Below are 25,164 nucleotides of genomic sequence, written 5' to 3' on the forward strand. Positions count from 1 at the left end.
CCATCTGTCAGCGCTGCATTTTAATCTAGAATATTTTTTTGGGAAAATAAACAGCATTAAATTTTTTATTTTTTTTTATTTTTTTATTTTTTCTATCATTAAAAATAAAGCAGCCAGAATTTGAGAAAGAAGCCGTTCCACCGAGCTGCTTTTAATGGAGTGAGCAGATTGCAGAAAGAATATGATGCTGCTCAGTAAAGTAATGACTTTATGAAGATAAATGTTTCCTTTTCTCAGTCCCTTCTTGTCAGAAAACATTTAATGGTACCATTCCTTTGAGGACTAAATTCCTTGAGCTCTTTGCATCAGATTAACATGTTTTGCTCACCATGTGAAATTGTACTTCAAGCAAAGAAATAATAATGTTCTGCATCCTCTTCTACGTCTTATTACTGTCAATGAATAGGGGGAAATTAACTATTATGGCCAACATTATTCACTAGGCAGAGTTTTCTCATGCATTACTCTAGATAATAAATAACCAGATGAATGAGATGGCTTTAATTTCACATGTGGATTATCAAGGATTCCTGTGAGTAGATTAGGGCTCTCACCAATGATGTAAATTGGAGCTACAAGTACGCCGACAGAGCTGTATCGTTGCTATCTCCTGGATGTAACCGTAATATTATATACCATGTCACATATTCATTTAATTAGTTGTATGGTTCACAAATGATTTTCCATAACCAAAATTTAGCAACCAGAGCAGATAGTCTACTTTTTCTACTTTGTAGAATCCTAAAGTAAAAATCTAATATCGTGTTGTAGGTCAAACATGTTTATATGTGTAGACATCAGAATTATTATTATTTTTATAGCGCTGAACTAAATCCAATGAGACCCACTTTTATATGCTATAGTGTGTTGGTGTTAGACTAGACACTATTGTGGGCACTTAGACTTCTGTGGTGCCTTATCTTAAATGTTTCCTTTAATTTTTCAAAATATATTGGTCAAGTTATGTAATTATATGTGAGCCACCCTAGTATATATATTATGAAAAGTAGGGGAGAAACTGAATGATGCTAGTTCATTCTCGTAAAATCAATGGGTGTCTTTAAGCTTTTTTTTAGTGGGGTCCTCCTTACCTGGTAATCCAAATTGCTATGTGATGCAGTACTTGCTACGTCTTGTTTACCATTCGTACAGCGCTGCTGAATGTGATGGTGCTATATTAATCAATAAATACTATCATTTTTTTGTCTTTCCCCATACTGGCTGTGAATGCATTGACAAACCAATATCTTCTGGTAAGCTACACCAGTTAATTTCATCTCATTGCTGGATGAAAAACCTTGATTTGTGAAATTTAACCAGATTGCTAACACAAAATAACACAGCAAAACATACTATAGCAAGACTATAGAGTTGTACTGAATTAGCCAAAGACTACTAAAATTGGTAAAGATGATACCTTTATTGGCTAACTGACATTTAATGGATTGCAATCTTTCGAGACTAACTAGGTCTCTTCTTCGGGCATAATATCCATGATAGTAAAGGTATCATCTTTACTCAAACTAGTATTAAATGAACATTCTAGTGTCCCATATAACTCCACCAATGATTAAAACATATTAAAGCAGTTTGTAAGAACATGAAATTACATTATGTGAACCATTTACTTTTAAGGGAAGCTGCAGTGCATAACCCCCATTTTGCAAGGGGGCAAAATATAAATTTAAAGGGAACCCTTAGCTATTATATACTTTAAAGTGTATTAAATAATTTCAGGGCTTTGCTAGACACATATCTCTGAGGCTGTACTTGAAATCCTGACAGAAGCATAAGAGAGTAAAACAGAAAAAAAGGAACCAATGAGTATTTTATTTACATAAACCCGTACACGAAAAGAGATTTTACAATTATGCGACCTATTCTTTAAATGGAATATCCTTGGGGGAAACTACCAGTGAGAAGGATTTAGGAATAACGGTTGACAACAGACTTGACAACAGTGCGCAATGCCAGCAAGCAGCTGCGAGGGCCAATAAGGTTTTGGCATGCATAAAAAGAGGTATTGATTCAAGGGAGGAGGATATCATCTTGCCTCTTTACAGGTCATTGGTAAGACCTCACCTTGAATATGCGGTACAATTCTGGGCACCGGTGCTTAAAAAGGACATTATGGAATTAGAAAAAGTGCAAAGGAGGGCTATGAAATTAATAAGGGGATTGGGAGATACTAGTTATGAAGAGAGACTAAAAAAGTTAAAATTATATACACTGGAAAAACGGCGTCTCAGAGGGGATATGATAACATTATATAAATATATGCAGGGCCAATATAAAGAGCTCTTCGGTGACCTGTTCATTAACAGAAATATACAAAGAACAAGAGGTCCCCCTCTGAGACTGGAAGAGCGCAGGTTTCATAGATGACAAAGGAAGGGATTCTTTACAGTGAGGACAATAAAGGTATGGAATTCACTTCCAAGGGAGGTGGTGTTATCCAATACATTAGATACCTTCAAAAGGGGCCTCGATATTTTCTTAGAAAGGCACGATATACAGGGATATAAATAGAATAACATTAATATTTAAGAGCTTCTTGATCTAAGGAGAAATCCGATTGCCTCTTGGAATCAAGAAGGAATTTTTTCCCCTGATGGCAGAATTCGAAGTAGCTTAACTAGGGTTTTTTTTTGCCTTCTTTTGGATCAAGAATAGGAAGGTTAGGTAGAAGGTTTGAACTTGATGGACTTAGGTCTTTTTTCAACCTTACAAACTATGTTACTATGTTAATTACTACTGGTTTAAGAGATATCATGATTCCAGAGGTGTATCTCGGTCCCCGGGGTGGAACTAGTAGTCGGACTGCTAGGGTAAACACATTTCATTTTCCAAAATCCATGATGGCAGGGGATGGATGGGTTTGGTGGCTTAAATGTACTGTGGGTTTATTTCTGGCCCAATTTTCACAGAGTCTATTGTGACTATGACTCCCATGGTATTCAGTTATACTAGAATAACTGTGGATTGTGGGAATTGTAGTGTAATACTAGTGCATGTGGCAGAAATTGGCCCCTTTTCTTTTTACCCTGGGGGCTGAATCCCACCACATGCCTTCACACACAGCACAACGAAAACAATGACTTAACAGAGACGGTAACAGCACATATACAACAGCCAAGATAATTCCTATGTGCCTATACGAAGAACTAAATGCCATCATTACAATCGACTTCCTGGGAATGGAAGCGCAATAGAGACGAAGTGGAGCTTTGTGATAACCATTTTGATAAGCTTCATCTGTTTTAAGCCAATAGCTTCTTTCTCGTTACAAATAATCTAAACATTCATATTTACAGCTACAGTTGATTATTGTGTTGTAGGGTGCATGAAACAAACGCTACATAATGGCCTATTATTCTCCTTAACTATTATTGTTATTGTATGAATGTTCAACCTGTGGGAACATTTATATTCTTTTTTTTTTACATCTCAAGGGAGTTTTTACATTAGAAATAAGCACCGGGGTTAAATGGCTTTGATTAAACATTACGGTTTTATTGTGTCTTATTATGGGCTCGGAATAACTAGTGCAACCTTTCCATTAGTTAAACTCTGAAAGTTAATAGAATCCCGTATCTACACGGCTTCAAACTGACATCATTACACAGTAAAAACAACATATCACGATACAGTAAATCAGCTTCATTTTATGGATATTATATACAGTATCCGTTGATTTTATTAGTGCCTCCTAACTGACGGCATCTCTCTGAACGATATGTGTTTTTGTCAGCAATACGTAATTCCGTTTTCTCTGTATTCAAGCCAGGGTTGAATAAAGAGTGGCTGTTTTTTGATTACAATCCCTATCATTCTAAATTTGCACTGGAAACAAAAAAGTGATGATCTTCAAGCTGTCTCAAATATGATTTTACTTGTGATTTTCTTGAGCCATAGCGAGCATTGTTTAGAAACGATGGATAAGGACCATTCAGCCGATCGAACCTGGCCATTTTGTCTGAATGTAAAGATTCAGACCTTAATAAGTCCTTTGTCTTGTCTGAGATTCAGGATAGTTTTATGCCTGTCCCATGCGTGGTTTGATTCCCACTTCTGCTGGGAAGCTATTCCATTACCACGCTCTCAGTAAAGTAAAACTTATTTACATTAAAATGTAATCCCCAATAACTCATATATGATAGAAGATATAACTCATGTACTAAGTCATGTACTAAGAAAGCACAATGAATTGTAATATTAGACTAGGCTGGATAAAACCCAGTGCCTCAGTTACCATGACCACCTAAAACTGATGCAGACACATTTGAAAATTTACTAAATTCACTCACGTCAATGTGTGTTAGCACGCACAAAAAATTCAAAAACAACCTGAATATAATCGCATTTAGGAGATGCCAGAGTGTATGCAAGTTGGGATAACAGAGATTTTTCACGCTGTGCCATGAATTATTTTCATCAAGATACATTACAGAAGAGTCTTCTTCTGGAGTTCCTCTTATGGAAACCCGTAGTATTCAATGGAACATATTGCGCATATACTGTATGAGAAAAAAAGCAAAACCTGAAGAAATGTTAATGTTTATTTTACATAGCTGCATTGATTTTGATATTATAAATACATTTTATAGACAAATATATAAACGTATTTTAAAGAAAGCATTATAGACTATTTAAACTGTTGTAAAGGGCTGTACTTCTCTTTCACCAAATTAGTGTGTGTCTTGACACATCCCAACACATCTATAACACATGTAATAATATTTTGCAGCGCATGGAGTACAATGTGGTGAGCTTCAAACATGGCACAGCAATATTTTCCCCCATAATCACACAACCGTGACAGTACATGGTCTACTGCTTCATAGTTGCCCTGGGCAGATCTAGCAGGGCAGAAATTTAATGAACTGACTTGCGCCAAAAGTGGTATCCAATGCTCTTCAGTATGACCCATTCCACCGACCAATTTTTGTCTATGGAGATGGCGGCCTATGTGCTTGGTTTTATACACCTCTTATCAATGTGGCTGAAATGCCTAAACACAATAATTTGGAGGCTTGTCCACATACTTTTGGAGCTCTTCTGTGGACTATCTATATCTTTATGGAGATAGAACCCACATACCAAAAATGTATAGATTTGGATGAGGTGCAATGTGATACGACTTGTATCCTGTAAGAATGTAAATTGTATCTTAATTGGGTCTTATTTTGCAAGAGCAGCCCCATACATTTAAGTCTATCAAGTCCATTGATGTTGAATGAGGACGCAATACAGGCTTCTAACACTGGAGGCCGCTGGTGCAAAGGAGTAGACAATACTCCATATTTTTTTTTTTTTTTTAATGTATCCTTGCTTTGTAAAGGAATCCAAATGGTCAATCAGTGCAAAAATGATTAGAATAACTTAATTTATAAAACTTGTAAAACAAAATAAAAACATATGTAGTTTTTTCAAGGTGAAGTAATTCCTACAAACGTCACCTAAATAGGAAAACTCAGCTTAGTCTCTCACAGGAAAATAAAGTGTCACAACTCCTGGCACTCAGCAATTACCAGTGTTGAACTTTCAACTACCATTGGTGCTAAAATTAAAGCCTTTCGGTAGCTTAAGTAGAATTACACTTCCCCACTCCATGAAACAGCAATATTATTGTGTATCAAAAATTAGAGTGTACATTTTGAGTAAAAGCTTTGGACGACTTATACTTAAATTACTGTATTTTATATGATGGATATAATGACTCAAGCCATAATATGTTACATCAAAATCAATGTCAAATTGTAACAATAACTTGGAGGCCACTGCTTAATCCCTAAAGCATTTTGTCTTGTTACATACACGCCATGTTACGGACAGCACACTATATTCATGCATTAGCCAATGCCATTTTAATAGTGTTTACCAAAAATGACTCGGCATCAACAATGGAAAACCTCAGGAAAAATAGCATTAATGGCCCATAAGCCTAATTTTTTTTAAAGTATATCTTAAGTTCTTACTAGCAAGGATTTAATCAGAATTTGTCATGAAAATGTTTTCAAGATATGGTGTTATCATGAGATTAGAGTACATTTACAGGAAGACGTTACCATGGCAACAAATAAAATGAATTTCCACAAAATGCAATCTTCCAGTAGCAGCCTGTGAACTTAGCGTAGAACCATTCCAGAAACACTTATTAATGTTGTGTAAAGGACGAAAGAAATCAATCTGGCAGCAATGACTTATTTATAAAATCCAATTAATCCCATTAACTAATTGCGCTAAAGAAAACAGTTTACAAAACTACTGGAAATGCTGAGAGTGTTAGCGTGCAAGTGAGTGGTAAACCATATTTTGTCTAAATTAATAAGCATTTAGGAAGTTTTATGTGAGGCTTCTGAACTGAAGGGAGGCACTGTCATATTTCATTTGAATTTTGGAATTCTCTTCATGGTATCTGGGTTTGGAAATATACCTTCTTCTCGTATATGCTTAACCTCCCACAACCAATGAGCTATTTAAATTCATAGTTCCAGTGTCACATTGTTAAACGATTTCTGTAAAGTTTAAATGGTTAGAACAAAAACAATGAAAAGCCTCCTCAAAATGAAGCGATCTCTATGGTATCTGCAATATTTAAAAAAAATAAAAAAACAGGGTACTATGTGGGTACTAAATTTTTATTTGCCTCAAATTCCTCCACCAGTAAGTATAAAAGTTATGAAAACTTGGGGAACATCTGATTGGATGTTACAGGTTTAGCCAACATCTTTAGTCTCTATTCACTTTTAAACTCAAACAAGTTTGGGTCTACTGATGCACCTAAAATCTAGGGGTGACTGACCACCAGCTGACAGTGTAAGTAGGTAGGAGTACGTCCCTGACCTCAGTAAGCCACGGTTTCCAATTCCAGGCATTTAAGGTGCCTAAACTGGGACACATTTCTTGGGACTTCACCAGAGGTAGGGGGGCAGGATCAGGGGTAATAATGGGTTTATCAAGGTGTCACTGAAGTCAGGGGCTTAGTTAGACTGACCACCTAACTTACCTAAAGATATACCTCAATTTGCTCAACTCCAGATGGTTTCTGAGGTGTCCATATGGGAGCTGTGATGGAAGTTCATGTTGCAGTGCTCATAAACCTGGACTGACCTATCGAAATGGGACAGTTGTCTGGCATGCATTTGATGTCATTGTACTGAGCTGCTACTGTAGCTAAATGCGCTATAGGATGTCGCTATTGTGATATGCATTATTATGCTGATTATACAGTTGTGGAAGTTGACTCTTTCGGTGCTCATTGTTAGAAATCTGCACTGATTGTAAATGGTAAACACATATTAATTGTCAAGATTTACTGGCTTATATAGTTTGAGAGACAAATACAAACAGCTTTTTAAATTGATACAATTAGACAGGTAGTTGCAGGAAGCTAATCAATGCTTCTGTAGGTCAGTGTGCTATGAGTGTTTAGTCCCATTGTTGGTCTAATCCAGTTTTGTGCACATACACCGGGATTATCTAAGTGTAACTGCTAATGTTATGCTGGAGTGGAGGAAATTAAAGGATACTTTGACTAGGTAGAATACAGAACTTTGTTGTCTGTCAAGAACAAGGCACCCCTTAAATTCAAGTCATTGTCACAATCTGGAAGTATCTCCTTTTTGCAAATCTCATGGATGGGTTCTAGACTGATGTAATGTTTTGATCAAAGCTATTGTTAGTAGAAATACTAAAAGAAAAAAGTTGTCTATATATATATATGTGTATATATATATATATGTATGTATATGTCAAATACAAGATTAATTGACACTCTTGTATTACTGATACACTTGAAAGAGAACAGTTTTATCAGGTTAGCATCTGTAATTCATTAGCAACGTCAATAATTATTTGAACAGGAACATTTATCTAAATGTAAGAAGCAGCCGTTTGGCTCTGTATGATGTTCATTATTGATTTTGTACTCCAAAAGTATTTAATCTGCGACTTCAGAACAAATCCCTTGGCATTTTATTATACTGTGAGTTTCAGAGTAAAGAACTTTCCTGTGGGGGCATTACTGCCACTTAACACTCAAAGGTTTAGTAAATGTTCAACTTAATAAAAGACCAAAGTACTATGTACTATTCCATCTGTAATTATGCATAAATGGATCTCTTCATTTGATGCATCAAACCTATATCTAATAGCATATACGCCCGTGGTGAAAAATCTTTCTCTTTCCACCTTTCTATCCATTCTCTCCTTGAATCTCTTTCTCTGTTTTTCCTATTCTCTCCAACCCTTCTCTGCCCCTCTTCCCCTCCTTCTCTCCCATTCACTCTGTCTCCATCCACTCAACTCACCTATAATTTCCTTACCTACCCTCACTTCACCTTCCTCTCCTCACGTCACTACGCTTACCATCTGTTCGACATACCTACTTCCTCTCTTACACTGTTCTCACCTACCATCTCCTGGCTTATTCTTTCACATACCGTTTCCTTTCATCACTGCACCAGCCCTCTTCTTACCTGGACTCACAAACCCCCATTTTTTACCTACCATATAGTTAGAGGCCCTTGGATGCAGCATTTCATTTGCTCCTCTCCCATAAAAAATAAATACAAATAAAAATAAATCTCCCATAAATAAAAAAACATGCAGATGATAACACATAGACTCACAATAACACCATGCAAACACACACACACTCTCTAACACCATACACTAAAAAAGACACTCACTCTAACACCATACACTTACATACACACTCTCATTCTGTCCTATCATCAGTGCAGCTCACACTGAGTGTCCAAGACAAGTCAGAGCAGAGGGGTCAAGAAAGGGCTGAGAGGATCTGATGGAAGTTGCAGAGTAGTGGGTCAGTAAGGGGGCTGGCAGGAGGAATCGAATAGAGGGTACAATACACAGTATATCAGCAAGCCTTGGTTGCTTGATTACTACATTTCCCTTCTACAAGTCTAAAACTTTGTATTCACCCATAGGCAGTCAGTCTGAGACTAGAAAGCTGCAGACAGTAGTATCCCCAGGAATCATATTTAAGGGAATAGTATAGTAACTACAATCAAAGCCAGGGGGGGGGGGTTATCATTCAAATCAAGTTTTTGGTCCCATAAAACTGTGTGGAGGCTAGCCAGGTAACTGAATATATTTGCTTAATAGGCACAAACACATACATTTATTTTGAAATATCCCCTTAAAGTCATACACTTTGCCATAACCACAGATCCAAGCTTATGCAAAAAAAAAGTGTAGAATGCCAAACAGTTATAAATATATAATGTATATGTGAGTGCACTCACAAACAAGCTTTAAGCTCATCTTAAAAGTTCTTTACTTCTTTACTTCCATGGTATCTAAAAAATGAAAACACCAACAACAATTTACACCAACAACACAGTACCTTCACAATGTCAATATAAATCGGGGTGACATCGGTGGGCGAGGCTGTCGATGGTGTGGGCAGGGCTAGCTACAACCGCTTTATATATGTATGGAGGTGGGAGGGGGAAAGGGCCATGGACAGGAAGTGGGGGGCGTGTCTAAATCTGGAGATTATGTGCTGTGGCCCGGAGAACCGGAGAGTCAGATCTTCACCCGGAGTTTCTGTGTAATGCTAATCGCTTGACATTACCTCGGATACAAACTTGTTGGGTATGCCTGTGGTCATTGATCACATAAGAGGTTTAAAAAAATAAAATAGTTACATTTATGGGTAGTTCTTGTATTTTACATATTAATAAAATAAATGCAAAATGCTTTTGTTTCTGATAAATTCACAAAGCAATACAGTAAATATTTCACCAATATAAAATAGTTTTATAAATAGGCAATTTGAGCAGTAGATGGAGCTAACCTCTTTAGGATCTACAGGGTTTGCCGAATGGATAAAACTGCTTCCTGCACCCTCCTGCATTTTATATAGAAACAAATGATCTTTCACATTTCAACATAAATAAAACAGCTGTAGGTCAAAACAGTGCTGAGGTTTCGACATTGAGGCCTTCTGCACAAGTTCAGGAATATTTAATTTTATATTAACAGTATTCATACAACTTAATACTGATCTTGAAACACAAACTACATGAATCAACTCCTTTAATATTACATTAATTTTAATTATACAAAATGATCACCATAATTATCCTGCAAATTTTCCTAGCATGGAAATAAAACACAAATTGAGATTCATTAAGATAATAAGATACAGCAGGGGTTGTTGATTTATTAGGAATATTATTGTTGCCGAGTATATATTAGATCATATTTGCACAGCTGACAGTGAGTATTCATAGGAAACTTGTGCTTGTGGATTCTAAGAAACATTTTAACAAAGATCGGATACTCATGCTTGTTTTTGATCAGACAGTTGCAGTATTGTTGGGCATCAGTGGTCAAAGTTTTGGTCCACACTCATCGTTAAGCACTAGGATTGGAGTTTCAAAGTAGCAAACTCTATTTGGACTGCAACACATATGAAGGAAGGAGAACATTTGTAGAAAAGCAGAATTTCAACCCATATTGTCTTTGTCAAGTTTGTCTTTAGGTAATTTACCTGTGTTCATAAGAGTCAGTTGGAGCAGCCTTATGATTTAAGGAGTAGTTTAAAATTCAATAACAAGGTATGCAAGTCGGCCATTCCTGTGCATGAATTGGGCATCTCTCATTTACTGTGTACCAGAATCCTTTAGGATGCTTGTAGACAAGGGTAAAAGTCTACCAGCAACAGTGGTAGAGGCTAATATAGTGGGGGAATTTAAACATTGTATAGGTATAAAGCTATCCTCAACGTAAGACAAGGCCAAGAACAGATTAAGGTTTGTGTCTTTACATCAGGGAAAATGGTCAGACTAGTTGTGCCAAAGGGTTTCTATGTGAGTACCAACCCAAAAACAAAAGCATAGTTTTTAGCCATATACAGCTTTCCCAGAATCCTACTAACTCGTCTTATTGTCCAAGTATTGTATATTTTGTAGGCTGAACAGGCAACACTTTGGACATAGCCAGAATAAGATGTCTTCTTTAGTATCAACTTGTACTGTTGCGGGTGGACACCACCAAATTTTATGGTGAATGAACTTCATTGTTGGTCTACAAGATCATTTTATGGTAGGTCTATTCAACGCCACCTGGTTCTCATTGAATACTACTGTAAATGTTACTGTTACATACCTTAGACTGGCAGACATGATGGAAAGCAGGAAACCTAAAAAAAGTAAATAGTGCTGGCTTTTGAACTTTTTGCCACCTGTCATCACTAAACTAGTCTTTTAACCTTAATTGTCTATTCTTTTGATTTAGAAACATTTATGTAATAAAATGCAGAATTCCAGGTCATTTAAGGGGAATGAAAGACAAGCAGATCAATGGCTCACACTGCAAAATATTCAGTTTTTTTAATATACGTTTTATGACTATTCCTGTGTCTGCTGCAAAGTGTTTAAATCTGGAATGGATTTCTCACTGGCAACACAGGACAGATGGGGTTTAATTTACAGAGATGCAACAACAACCCCCAGGGCCAATGGTACAATTTTATAAATGTTCTGTGACAAGTTGTAAAATAAAACCTCCACAGCTGAGTGTGAAATCACAGTAAGATCTAGAATGTAAATGAAAAGATGTTAAATATGAGATGAATGCTAACATGAAAGATTGTTTATATGACAATGATCCAATCAGCAAATTATTAAATCATTGCAATAGTTTTCATATTCAAATATAAAACGGTTTAAGTGGGAAAAGTAACGGAAATATGGGAAGTGTTTAAAAAGTAGGTTCTAATTAGAACACATATTTACAATTTATTTTCAGGGAAACAGCTAATTAGCCATTTATTATACACAGAGAATCTATTAATAAGCAATTTTAATTAAATATGTGGATATGTTTTGGCCTTCTGATGATATTTTTGTAAATTCAACTGTACTTTTATTTTTTTTTGTTGTTTTTCCCCATAGTGACTCTTTTGTGAATTTTTAGAATGTTTAGAATGTATTATTTTCAAATTTTATACATCATGTTAAAAAAAAAATTCTTTCCATACATATACACGTACACATATCTAAAATAAGATCATATTTGTACTGGGATACTTTTGAACCAATATAAAACAAAGCAAGAATTCAGTGCACACCCAGCAAATACCATTTAAAAACACTTATCTAAGGCATATATATTGGGGATTTCGTCACACTATATGGTCATGTATTGCTTAGCCCGCCGCTTCATCAAAGTACCCCAAGTTTGGGGAGTCCTGTGTAATTTTTCATGGCTATATTGCTTCCCAAGGTGCTGAATCAGTGGGACTGCCTGCATTTTAACCCAAATGGGACTCTCATGCAATTTATAGCCTTCTCTGGACACCATGAGGCTCCTGTGTGGCAGGCAGGCTGCTCAACCCTAAGGTTTGGTCAGAATCTGCAAATATGCACAGCATCCCCGTACAGATATGATCTTTTTTTAATAATATGTTATATTGATTCAACGTTGTATTCAATGTGCAAAAAATATGCATTGTAGAGGATTTCCAAACATATCATCTATGATACTGTTTCAAGTTACGAGTTACTGCTGCCCATTGGAATCTGGGATATGTAACTGTAAACTATCAATGTTTGAGCTCTTTCTTCTCATTTAAGTTTTTTCACTAAGGTTTAAGTTCATTTAAAAGTAAACCAAAGATTACAAGTTTCCTCTTGCATCATATACTAAAAATTAACTTAGTTATAGAGGTGACTCGCTGGGCCCTTGCTAAGTAAGACCCCATCAAGTCACAAAGAACACCCTTAGGCTTTTTCTGTTTCAGTTGTGCTTATTAATTCAATGCCCTTTGGAATAATTGGAACCCAATTCTAAACGACTTTAGGTTGAAGTTCGCTGCTCAGTTATTGTAAGTTCCTACAGATAAAACCTTTGACTTTAAGTTTAGGTTTCGTAAATTCATCCAACTTTTCATTTGGTGTCGATGCCTTTATCTGTCTATAAGTGTATGCCTCTCCATCTTGTTCATTGTCTCTATGATTGTTATGCCACTCTTTTTCATTCAGTGGTCCTGTGGACAACGGTGATGCACATTCTGAACTACTTGAGAGATTTCGCTATCAAAGAGGGACAATCTTTTCTAATCAAGGAAGCTTGGAAAGTCCGGAGATCTGCATGGTAATTATTCCCATTATCTTATCTCTTCCTGTTGTTAAGTTGTTGATTGTCGTTGATAAGTTCAGAAAACATTTGCAGAGGAGGGTGAAGAGTAGGGAGAAAATTGATTAGATAATGCTAAGACACAAATCTCAGCTTTCATGAAGTGAAATTCTAAACTGAGTATCTCCATAGAAAATACACTGATTGCCAAGCAAATAGCACAAGGTAGTTCTAATGAATTAACTTAGTTATGCTAAATGCCGTGATGGCAAAAAAGCCACAATAATAATACTAATACCAATAATAATAATAATAATAAACTTTACTCAACTGTTGCTAGCCCAGGTTATTGTCAGACCTTCAACTATTTATATACACCGATCTGCCATAACATTGTTACCACTGACAGGTGAAGTGAATAACACTGATAATCTTGTTATCATGGCACCTGTCAGTGGGAGGGATATATTAGACAGCAAGTGAACATTTCGTCCTCAAAGTTGATGTGTTAGAAGCAGGAAAAATGGGCAAGTGTAAGGATCTGACAGACTTTGACAAGGGCCAAATTGTGATGGCTAGATGACTGGGTCAGAGCATCTCCAAAACTGCAGTGAAGCTACAAGAAAGGAGGAGCATGGGAAGCAATCAGCAGAGACATTTAACCAAATTCTGACCATGAAATAACATTGTCTCCATATAATTTTTGATAGCCTGGATTGATGTTTAAAAATACAGTTGATCCAATAGATCCTCCTGTTTTATTCTGTTATTATTATTTTTTAACTGATCATTAAATAGTCGAAAAATAATCTTTTCTTAAAAAAAAAAACAAGTGGTCTTTCGACATGCTATATAATATTTAGCGTATTTATTGGACCTCTTCTCAGGATTAATTAATCGGCAAGTGTGGTAATGCTAGAAGAATGTCATCACGAAAATATTACTCGATCCGTTAAAGTATTTTTGTATTTTCTGATACTGAAACCCTAGGTTTAAAAGGTATTCCTTAAACTGCAACAGGAATTTATTCCTAGTATTATAACAGACATAAACTTTCCATTACAACACGTATAACTCTGAAAATGTATTAACACAAACTCATAGATATAAGTGCTAGATTGTGGTGCAATATTTGTCATTTACTATTATTATTACGTCATTTTGTAATTGTTAGAAGACCTTTAATAGCCTGAAAATGATGACTGTGAAATCCGGGACATTACACAAATGCATTGGTCCACTAATTGGTATCACAGATGCCTTTGCACTACTTTGGCATTGGAGACTTGGCAAAAAAACACAACTTTTCCCCCAGCATATGAGCAATTCATATATTAAAGGTAGGGCTTAATTCACTACCCTTTATTGTGCAATTATCAGCTAGATTCACATTATCTTAGAAAATGAGCATATTTGGCAAACAAAAAAACTGTATATGTGTATTGTTATTTAAGCACGTGTATGTTGCCCAGGCTAGACTAGATGTTCTTCGGCCATCCAAATGTGTGAGCACACAGTAGTTTTCTATTAAGCAGATGATTCATGAATCACAAATAACATTTATCAAAATGATTAATTTTATTTCAAATATGTCTATATTGCATCAGTTAGCATGTATAACTAGTGGTCAAAAATTCAACCAACAGTTTTATTGATGTTAGGCATTAGATCTAATTTCCCTTTTTTAACAATTTTAGTAAATTATATAAAATGGCATTGGACCACAGTCTGGATAAGAAAAATCAGATATATTAATTATTTAAATCAGTCTTAATATAACTGAGGTCATTTTTGTATTTTGCTTTATTATATCAGCCCCTTTGGGCCACTTTACAAAGATGAATCACATTAACCTTATTTTCGGTTGCTAAAAATATCTGATAGAAATTGCCTCACATATGTTAATATATGTTTTTGAGACGCAAATTATATTTTAGGGCATTTTATTTTCTTTAAAAAAATGCTGTCAGCAAAGTCAGCAGCTTTCTTGCAAAAAAATGTGAATTTAAAAAAAAAATCACGCTAATTCATCATTTTAGGTTTGTTGACAATGTCTGCAAATAGGTACATTTCTAGTTTATCTCGGCCATTATTTCACCCATTTATGAAGAAAGAGATAATATGAGAATAAGCTAGAATTTCCAGGACACATTTCCCATGTTGGTAACCAGCGTATGCAAAACTCACAGAGATAAACTCACTGAAAGCATTCAATGTATAGGATGTATAAACTCATAGAAAGCATTAAATCATACTTTTTTTATACTGTTATGTGGCTCTTTTACATGTATGTTCTGGAAGACAATGGCTCAAGTGGTCCCAAGCTCTCGCGGTGTGCTCATTATGCATAAAAAATAAGTTGTTTTTTTTTTTTTACATACTATAACCATGAAAGACCATGAGGTGACAGCTTTACCCCACATATAGCTAAGGGCTTCTGTCTGACGCCTTTTATCCATAATTTTTCTCTGAAGGTTATTGTTTGCATGTGTTGTTTTTGTCACTCATATCCTCTAGACACACCATGTACCTTTTCTATCTGTCACAAAGGTGCGTAGCTAGCTATATTAAAACTTAATAGAAATTAATTTATCTTCTAAATACATTTTTCTACATGTTTCTATTCAGTTTGATGGAGAGACCTCACTTGGAGTATTGTGTGCAGTACTGGAGACCGTATCTCCAGAAGGCTTTAGATACTTTGGAGAAACTTCAGAGAAGGGCTACTAACTGCCTATCTTAACATTTATAGCCTGGAAAAAAGTCATGACAGGGGGGATATGATAGAACCATTTAAATACTTAATAAAGGATAAGAAGAAACACCACCACAACAAGAAGACATGGTCTTGAGCTAGAGAGGCAAAGATTTAAAAGTTATGTCCACCATTTCATTGTTAAGACTTCCATTACGAGCAAAGCATTTTGAATTAAAGACCTTCGTCTGTTTGTATTATCTAAAAAACATGAAAACGTGTTTCCTTTACCCTTAAAAGGAATGCTCTCATTAAAGTACAAATGAAAAAAGAATGATCTGGTATTGAACCAAGAATTACATTCAAACACTAGGCCTGTTTACTTAAAAAGTTCTATTTTCATGTGGAAGCTCAGTTAACGCAACATTTTCCAAAAACTAACCTGAATCCTACTTTGGAAAGTGCCCCAGCACAGCCCATTGCATAGACAACATGTGAGATTTAATTTATCACGAAGGTGCTACAACTCTACACAAATTATAAGGATAACTAATTTGCACTGTGCTGAGGTTTATTGACCACAAGCATTCTGAGATGACATAAACATTTAATACAGTAATTAACAGTATTGGGACAGGGTTGTCACACTGTTTATTCAATCTACGCTTTCAAAAAGCTCCTTAAAATGTGATATGGTCAACGTTAGCTCTTATCAAAAAGTTGTGTGACACTTGAGTTCTTGTATCTTTGATATTTTATCCAATTCATAAATAGTGACAGTCAAAATGTTGGTTATCTTTCCATAAATAGTAATCCCAGTAGTCATAAATACTAATACCTAACATTTAGAGATCCACATGTAACAATATCCATCAGCTATATTCAGGGCAGCACTGAGGCTGGTCTGGAAGTTGCCACCAGCAGAACGGCTCTGGAATTCAGCATTAATATATGGCAAAATGCGGCCTGGAATGGTCATTAAATAGAGTTTACAGATTACGTTAGGTGGGCTGGGCAGGCAAGCTTAGAGAGAAACAGCAATTAGCATTAAGAAAGAGTTGCTCTGCTTTATCTTAATCAATTTCCATATGGATTTAATTCAGACAGTGAGTGTTCTGCTATGTATTCTGCGTAACAGCCCAGGAATTAGCATTAAGGGCTCTGTCTTATTACATGGGAATTAATTAAGATGCAGAGTCATAATGATAGGGGTGTTTTTTGGAGGATGGATAGCAAACCATGATTCTACATTAATGAAAGGGCTGCTTGACTCGGTGTTGACTATACACAGAAAAAAGGTTGGAATGCAGCACTCAGTTGTGAGATGGTGCACGAGCCAGGGTACCACCAAGTCCTTCAATAAATCCAAAATAAAGAGGCAGAGGCTCAGCACTCAAATGGTAAGGTGAGTTTATTTCACGCAGGCATCGTTTCGACGCACAGGTCTTTCTCAAGCCTTGAGAAAAAAGTGTTTCCAGTTTGCAGAGGATTATAATCCGGTGCTACGCCTATGTCAGGAATCGCTTCGAGTCATCAAGATCTCATCAGTTAGAAACTTCAAGCTAGCGGGTTTGATAAGATGCTTTATATATTTTATCAGAGTTTGTTTACCTTGAAATAAATTTCAGTGTTTCGCAAGCATTGTGGCCTTTTACCTCTATGCCTCTGTATCATTATTTTAATAACTATATTGACATTACATACATCAAGAGATCTATGAGTGGCTTTTGGGGTCACATTATATAACATGACTTAATCCTTAACTACAAAACCTCCATCACCCAGAAATGTATTCTGGGCAGTATCTATGGTATGGCCGGTATGAGTAAGTGTATTATGATAAAGTTGTGATGGATGAATATCAGTTGTGGCAGCATGATGGTGGTAGGGTAATTATCGGGGGGGGGGGCTTAAAATGCATGGGGCTAGAACCTCACAAGTATGTACCACACAATAATGGCATCATTACATTAATTTTTTTTTGATTTATATAGTGCTGTCAAATTCCACAGCGGTGTACAACGGGTAAAATAGACATTAGCAATTAGTGCATCACCTAGCAATTTGGATTTACAGATAAAATATAGGGAAGGAGGACCTGCTCAAATGGGTTTACAATCAAGAAGATTTGGGCTGATGTTTGTTTACTTCCATGGCTGTTTTTCATTCTCAGTCTGGCCCAGATTATTTTCATATTAGATTGTAAAGAAAATGCTGAACATTCTCTGCCACTCATTTTCCTTATTTCACTTACTGCCACATGTTTGCGACATTGATTAAAAACCTTCACTCTGATTTCACGGTTGCAAAGCAATTGGTTTGGACATATAACTTGATAGAATTTTATGTCACCATTCATAATGTAATTTATTCTTCAATCAGTAGGAATAGATCAAATATAGCATCACATCAATTGAAGTTACAATAACTTTAAATTGCATTTTGGTATAGCTAGTTTCTGATCCCCATATGGCTCCTGTCATCATTTACTATCCCTGAGCGCGAGCATTAAAGCGACAGATTTTTCTATATAAAAAAAGAGAACAATATAATGCAAATTGCATGCTAAAAGTCTTTGCAGGTACTCCTGAAAGTAACTAGACATTTTCTCCGTGCTTACCTTCCGTCTCTGATAAATGAACATGTTCTCCATAAATCTAACTAAACGCCATCATGTGATAGATTTCAGGCCGTGATTTTACAGAGTACAAGATCAAACAGTTCATGCATAAATAACAACAAAGTGTTTGATTAACATGGCAGGAATATGATTTCCATGTGACATAACTCACATTTCTTTCATCAATAAGTAATATCACTCATTTTTTTAAACAAAAATCACATTTAATTGTACTTTGAAATCTTTTTTTTTTTTTTTTTTTAAGAAACCAAATGCACGTGACGGAGAGTAAAAGTCCTTTTTTTCCAAACAAAACATGTGCATTTACGGCAAAGTATTAATTTGGACTAACTATGATTCTCCTGTTACCTATTCTATGTTAAATAGTAACACAAGTCTCTGCTTCCTGATTTATTTTTGTTTAGGTAGTGAAGTTGTGCAGACACGGCTCACATTAAGGCCGGGACCTCCATTTCCATACGTACAAATCTTTTTGTTCCACAGACTTAACAAAGTGATCAATATGATGATTAATCTGAACTAGGAACAGATTCCTAAAGGAAGCTTTCATGATTAGTCATGTTGTATTTAATGCAGAAACTCACGGCAAATTGTAGAATGAGAATTTTTAGGGGATGATGTCATAATTTAAATATGATTTAGGCTAGGTTTCCACTTGGGTTTTTGTCCTGCGTTTTTTTTCTTGATGAAAAACGCCAAGAAAACTGCCACTGCGTTTTGGCGTTTTTTTCTGGAGTTTTTTCTGGCGTTTTAGCCTTTCTGTGGAAATTGCTTTTTTGACCTTAAGCAGTTTTTCCAGCCTTTACAAGTTAGACGTTTCACCCAGCTAAAAGGGATTAGGATAAATGGCAAGTATCTGCCCCCTGATGTCATTTACTTGGTAGAGTTCTACTTAAACGCCCCGGCGGACCCTTTTGTCACTTTTCTGTGGTTTGTAAGGCGTGCTTTATTCCGAATGTCTGCTCTTCTAGGAAGATTGGCCCCAAATGATGATGCAAATTGTTTGCTGTTGCTTTTGGCACGCAGGATCCAGTTGATGCGTCGCGTATGTTTGTTTGTAATGGCATGTTTGTTCCAAATGGTGTAGAATTCAATATGAACTTTGTTTTGTGTGAAACTGTTTGTTTCCAGCCTATTTCTCGTAGGACACACAGATACTGGGTCCATCCTGTGCATTGTAACTGTGGAAAAAACGCCATAAAAAACGCCAAGGCAATAAACCCACATGGCTTTTTCATGGCGTTTTTTCTCTCCCATAGACTTCTATTAGAGAAAAACGCCAAGATTTCCTTGCAAAAAACGCCAGAGTGTCAACATGCTGCGATTTTGAAAAACTGCCACAGAGCCCAAAAAAGCAGAAAAACGCCAAAGAGGACTGAAAAAATGCCAAACAGAAAAACGCCAAGTGGAAATGGCATTGTGCGATTTCCTATTGAAGAACAGCTAACATCTGGCTGCTGCGTTTTTTCACAAAAAAAACGCCAGGTGGCGCTATTGGCGTTTTTATGGGCGTTTTTAGCTAAAAAAAACCAAGTGGAAACCTAGCCTAAAGGAGCCTTGGTTATTACTGGTTAATTATTGTTTGGGTTTTTTTTTTTGGAAATTGATGACTTGTCAGTGAAAATGATATTTTGTTTACTAAAAGCAATTTTAATAGAATCTACAATTGGTAGGCAATACAGCTAATTAAAACAACATCTATGACATGGCCATGTTAAATTTTTGTTTCACCCATAAAATAATCTTGATGTAACATCTTGAAGCTTATCTTAGGGTAATCACAAAAAAATGGACCTGAGTCGGTAGAAGCCATTCCTTTTTAAATGTACAGAGAAGGAACAAATACAATGAGAGAATCTGACAGATGACATTAATTAAGATAACTTGCTCTATTAATCAGGATACCATTACACTCAAAGTTACAGGGTTACCGATATCAGATATGGAAAAGACCTTCGTGTACTTTTCATGTCATACTGATGAGGTGTTGGAAAGAGCCCAGATAAGAGATATTTTAAATGAGAAACACGGTATTTTACTTGTTCTCTTAGATCTATGTTATGAAGATTTCTTAACCCCCTTCCCATTCCACAGCATGGGGCAAAAAGGAGGCATGGATGGACTCCATGCCTCCCAAAGATTATTTTTACTGAATGCCCCCCCCCCTCCTTATCCCTCTAGGAATGGGTTGGGGGTTAAGGGATCCATAACTGGGCTCTCCACCCCTAGGCTAATATTGCATTATTATCTACTACCTCTAGGGTAGGAGGAGAAAAAGACACTCATGTTTGATATTTCTGTACGCTTTGTAAAATTGTATACATTTTAAAGGTTGAAGATATCCTCAATTGCAACCCGCATGCACTTGTTGATGCTTATTCTGAAAGGCATTTAGTGAATCATTTCCAATTTACCTCCTTTCCATTAACCTTTTTGATTCATTGGGCAGTAGTGAACAAATCCAGTTACCTGTTACCAATCCAATTACCATTGGGTACATTAAAGCAGATATTCTACTCTCCCAGGTGTATTTTACAATAGAATGGTATACAATGTACAGTTTTCAGATTCCATAAGGATAAAATAGCTCCATGCTTTTTAACCAAATATCTCCAAAACAATTTTACTGATAGAAAACAAAAAAGCACACACCATTTGTTCATATAATAAATTCTTGTACTTAAAATCAAAGTACCTGTGAAGCTGAATATTCCCCTTTGAGGTTGAAGAAAAAAACTAGTATTTCATTATCTGTCAGTTAACTTGTTCCTGAGAAAACATTAGTATGGTTAAGTTTTTACACTCAAAAAAAATAATAATTGTTTTTAGTCATACAATTACTAGATTCATCAGAGTGCAAAACTAACTTTAGAGTTTCCATGTGGCTTTAGCTCTAAATGTAGAATGCAGATTATACATGGGTTTGTTATACCCAAGAATTTACATTATACAGAAAGAAAGTACAATTAAATGATGTTCTTCTCTGTGGAATAATATGCTAAATGATATTCATTGTGATAGTTTATATTCATTCGCAACCAGTTTAATGGTATTCATAGGAATATTTTATTCTTCCACAAACAATGCAGAAGGGACCATCAGGGAAATGCATTCAATGCAGCTTGAAAACATAATGATCCACGCAAGGTAGTCCTTCCGGGTATTTTATAAAAACAAAATGTGCTATATAGCAATGAGCGAAAGTAATGCCACGAGCTTAAGGGCAGTAACCCACAGACCACACAAGGTATTGATGAGTATTATATAGGTTGGGACATGGTAGATTTACAAACACAAAAACATCACGGACCACCCCAAATATAGTGGTTAATATATAAATAAGCATTGTGTATCTTCATTGACATAGGTTTATATACCAAAGTATGTGTGTTTATACTTGTATATATGTAACTGTGTTTTCCTCAAACTGGCAACCTATTTCCAGAATATTTTATCACGTATGGTACGTAATTTTAACCAGATAGAGCCTTTGATCCTGTAAACACCAAACCTCCTATTTATATAATCACTGGGTTTGTTGACATTTATTTTGCCATATTTAATTTCCTTAAACCAGTAATGAAATTGAAGATAATTATAAAGAACATAGTTACATATAGTTACATAGTTACATAGATTGAAAAAAGACATGTGTCCATCGAGTTCAGCCTTTCCCACATTTGTTAATTGCTGTTGCTGTTGAACCCAAAGAAGGTAAAAAATCCAGATTGTGGCTTTTTCCAATTCTGCAACAAACTAGGAAAAAAATGTTTTCCTTCTTGACACCAGAATGGCAGTGAGATATCTCCTTGGATCAAGAAACTATTTCCCCATAAGTTAAAGAAGATATCCCTGAAGTATTCATCCAGTTGCTGTTTAAACATCTGTACCACTGTTAAATCGCTCATAAAGCATTGTGTTGTGGTCCTTTTCATGATCGTATTATCACATACAGGCAGATATTGTGTCCAGGGTTATCAGGTTATCAGATAAATAGTTCTGCCGGAATATGGAATGGACAGTTCTTGCCTGACCTGATAATACCCACATTGTGTTGAGATGCTATTATGACTTCTCTTACCTGATGCACATTTGTATGTACACAATATTTATATACTTCAAAGAGATAAAGTTAATGCTTTTCAGGTTATAGTACAAGAGCAGTAGTTATACAGAAGGCATTTATTAGGATAGGGGTCCTGCCCCAGAGAACCCTAATGCAATTTATGAAGAGAAAATTGCAACAATGTCTTGAAAAGTACTAAAAATGTAGCATGTAGCATTCCTTTTTTTCTGTTCACTAATTTACGGTCCAAAATCAATATTTTACTATAAAATTTGACCTGTTCTGCCTTGATAAATAAATGTCTCGTTGCAATATGTTGTGCTTTGATAAAGTTGATCTTTTCATAGTTTCATAGATTTTCTGATTTTAAATTTCTTCATCTTCAAGTTTTCTTTAAGTGCTCTACAGCTGCATATTATAGGCTATCAATATGTAACCATGTAAATTAGTCAAGTGCCCAAATATTCATATGCAGCTGCATTTGCCTTAAACATGCAAAAGGATGATGTCAGGAGCACATGTATGAAGAAGAGTGTTGTCATGTTCCAATATTTTTTAAGATTAACTTGACATATTGTATAATATATCCACTGGTTGAATGAGTGTAAATACATTTCCTTACATTATGCAATATGATTTCCTCTAGTTGTAGCCAGACCACAGCATTTTCATGCATTAGAGACAGGTTTGGACTTGTTTTATCTGTATATTTTTTATCAGTAAATGCTGACAGCACAACAACCCATGAGTGACATATTCTCTTTTTGATGGACACTGACCTACACATAGGTTAACAGGTCTATATTCCTTAAACATTCCACCGTTGCTGCACGTTGTCTTCCAAAGGTCTGGTTCAGTAGAGTTGACTTGCCTAGAACAAAAGATGGTTGAAATCCATTTTACTCTAAGAATTTTCAGACAGCCTTCATGGGCATATTTCCGTTGAAACCCTTAATGAACTAATTGGTAAATAATTTGACTTACAAAAAAATCACACTGTTCAATTCTGTTTTAATAATTCCCTACACTACTGGCATGTTTTTCAGAACTATTTCTTGACATTTTGAGATACTGTTGGATGTGCTTGAAAGTGTGCAAAACTTGCCATCTAGAAAAGAGATAATTACTGAAGCAGCTGTCATGTTTTTCAATGAAGTGATGTGTTGGTAGAAGAATTTGCAAGGTTGCCAAGCCAAGGAACAATTTTGCTGTTGAATGATGGAACCAGAATATTTTGACTTGCAGTTTTTCTTTACAAAAATATTTGTAAGTATAAAGAAGGATCATACAAAATACTTTGCATGATAGATATCTTCTGCAAGGCTCTCAGATACTTAAGTTACTGAATGCAATGTAGATGCTTACTTTTTCTATATTAGTTATATTTAGTAGGACCACTGACTCAGGCTATTTTTATCTTTTTATTTCATGTATATTGCTTGTTTCTGGCTAGTGGCCAGAATATTGAAATCATTTTAGAGGGGTTAATCCCTTTGTACCCGTGCTTCCAACATTGTGGAACCAGTTTGGGGAAGGTCCTTTCCAACATGACTGTGGCCACCACGGAGCCCTGACTTTAATCTCACTGAACACATTTTGGGATGAATTGAAATGCCAATTGCGATCCAGGACTTCTTGTTCTACATCAGTGCATGACCTCACAAATCCTCTTTTGGCTGTTTGCCACAGACTGTTACAGCCGCAAAGTAGAGGACTGTGAAACAGGATGTCCAACAAGCTCATATAGTTGTGATGGTCAGGCTTCCGCATACTTTTGGTCATATAGTGTAGTTGTCCTTAGGCTTGACCACTGTTGATTTGCATTCAAACTAGGCTGAAGCTGAATTTTGAGCAGCAGTGAAGAAACATGAGGTTCAGATAGAATATTGTGTTGTGGGAGTATAGAACACCAGTAAATATCTGACTAGCAGTGTTTGCTGGACCCATAATGATGTCATATTCTGGAGCTTGTCAACAGCAGATGGTGCACAGGCCTCTAAGAGAAAGTGTTAGTGCTGAGGTTTATACCAGCAGCTACACAGACCTCCACATGGCAGCTGGTGAAGAGGCTTATGGTAAGCTTGGGCCTGAGACAGCTGCCCTTTTTGCCCTTTGTTAAATATGAGTCAAATAAAGTAGAATCACTTGTAATAATTGGAATTCGAGGGTTATTATCACATAAAAACACTCTTATCTCTTCTCACTCTGTGTCTACCAGTACCTTATATGACATCAAAAAATTAAGATTTCTGCGCACACCAAGGACTAAATATCGGATACATTGCCTTAGAGGTCTCTTTTTCAGATGGAAGAAAATGAAGAACAAGGTTACAACTTCAACTGACTGCATTTTCTATTGGGCTACTACACCTCTATCCATTTTTCATATTAAGTTCCACTTGGTTAGTCAATATGGTTCAACATCAACTACCACCTAGATGCTACTGGGGAATGATGTTAGATAAAAGGTCCCAGCATGTGGCACTTAATTGCTATACCTTTACGTAACTCACCTTTGTATAACAAATTCGTTCTAACCCTGCAATGATGTAATGCACATATAACTATTTCTTAAAAAACATTTTTTTTAATTATTGCTATGGACTATATCACCTTCAAACGCGGTGTTGACCTCTTCTGATTTTAAAG

Source organism: Sceloporus occidentalis, unplaced genomic scaffold, assembly GCF_023333645.1.
Source record: "Sceloporus occidentalis isolate IW3139 unplaced genomic scaffold, rSceOcc1.0.p SCAF_34, whole genome shotgun sequence".
NCBI lineage: Eukaryota > Metazoa > Chordata > Lepidosauria > Squamata > Phrynosomatidae > Sceloporus > Sceloporus occidentalis.